Source organism: Mandrillus leucophaeus, unplaced genomic scaffold (assembly GCF_000951045.1).
Source record: "Mandrillus leucophaeus isolate KB7577 unplaced genomic scaffold, Mleu.le_1.0 Scaffold1653, whole genome shotgun sequence".
In the NCBI taxonomy this organism is placed as follows: Eukaryota; Metazoa; Chordata; class Mammalia; order Primates; family Cercopithecidae; genus Mandrillus; species Mandrillus leucophaeus.
This window is the reverse complement of record NW_012101647.1, coordinates 30,452-32,057: the sequence shown is the minus strand read 5'-3', so window position 1 is coordinate 32,057 and position 1,606 is coordinate 30,452. Positions and strand designations below refer to the sequence as shown.

Sequence of the window (1,606 nt, the reverse complement as noted above, 5' to 3'; positions counted from 1 at the left end):
ATTTGGATAGTTGGTGGCAGTTCTGTTTATAAGGAAGCCATGAATCACCCAGGCCATCTTAAACTATTTGTGACAAGGATCATGTGGGAGTTTGAAAATGACACTTTTTTTTTTTTCCAGAAATTGATTTGGAGAAATGTAAACTTCTGCTAGAATACCCAGGTGTTCTCTCTGATGTCCAGGAGGAGAAAGACATTAAGTTCAAATTTGAAGTATATGAGAAGAATGATTAATATGAAGGTATTTTCTGGTTTATTTTAAGTTGTTCCCCTCCCTCTGGAAAAAAAATTATATATTTTTACAAGAGAAGAAAACGACTTGTTGACTTTAGATCTATGAATAATTATTTCTAAGCAACGTGTATTTATTCCGCATTAATCTTGAATATATCAGATACCATTTATGAAACACTCTTGCTATAACAAAGTGCCTCTCCAAGACCCCAACTGAGTCCCCGCACCTGATACAGTGAGCTGCCATTCCACACCCATCGCACATGGGACTCTGGCCAGTCCTTGACATTGTCTGGCTTTTCAAATGTCGGTAGTATTTATTAAAGATGAAGATGCACATACCCTCCAACTGAGCAGTTTCACTAGTAGGAAATACCGAAATCTTCCTACATGTATATGTAGAGGTTTGTAGACAAATGTTGCAGCCTTGTTTGTAACAGTGAAAAATTGAAAACAACCTGAAAGTCCAGTGATGGGAAAATGAATATATTTCTGTCTCAGATTGGGGAACCCAAAGCAGGTTCCAAGACTGAAATTTCAGTGAAGATAGTTTATTTTCTAGGTCTTACCAGAAAGCATCAGTTGAGGTATGGAGAAATGGAACTGAGAAGGTAAGAAAAGCAGTTTAAAGTCAGTGAGCAGGTTCTCATCGGTAACAAGCTCCATACTGCTGAGATACGGGGAAACGGAGGGGAGAAAGCTGGAGTATTGATCCTCCCCTCCTTGGTTGTCAGCTCCCTGTCCTGTGTGTGGGTGGAATGTACTCCAGCTGCTCTATAGCAAGTCCCAGGTGTTTGCAGTAAGAAGCTGCTGGCATGCATGGGAACTGTGAATGGCAAACACTTAAAGCAATTCCATGTTTAAGTATATAACCTCTTCATATTTTTTTTTTTTTTGGCAGAGTTTCATTCTTGTTACCCAGACGGAGTGCAATGGCACGAACTCAGCTCACTGCAACCTCCGACTTCCCAGGTTCAGGAGATTCTCCTGCCTCAGGCTCCCAAGTAGCTGGGACTACAGGCGCACGCCACAACACCAGCTAATTTTGCATTTTTGGTGGAGACGAAGTTTCACCATGTTGGTCAGGCTGGTATCGAACTTCTGACCTCAAGTGATACGCCCGCCTCGGCCTCCCAAAGTGCTGGGATTACAGGCGTGAGCCACCGCACGTGGCAGATCTTCATTCTTTTTATGTAGTAAAAAGTATAAAGTCACACATGGTTTATTTGAAATAATTTATGATAAAAAAAATAAGGAGCAGGAAAACCAATTCTAAGTTCAAGTGAGGGATCGTGGTAGTTTGAACCAGAAGGTTTAAGATATATATTAAGGTTGGAAATAGGAGGATATTCTGATGGAGTTTGACTTTGGTT

General features: G+C 40.8%; 1 pseudogene; it reads left to right on the top strand.

Annotated features, from left to right (window-relative positions):
* Positions 1 to 233, top strand: part of LOC105536923 — a 5,907-nt pseudogene extending 5,674 nt beyond the window's left edge.
* The last annotated feature ends 1,373 nt before the right edge of the window (positions 234 to 1,606 follow it).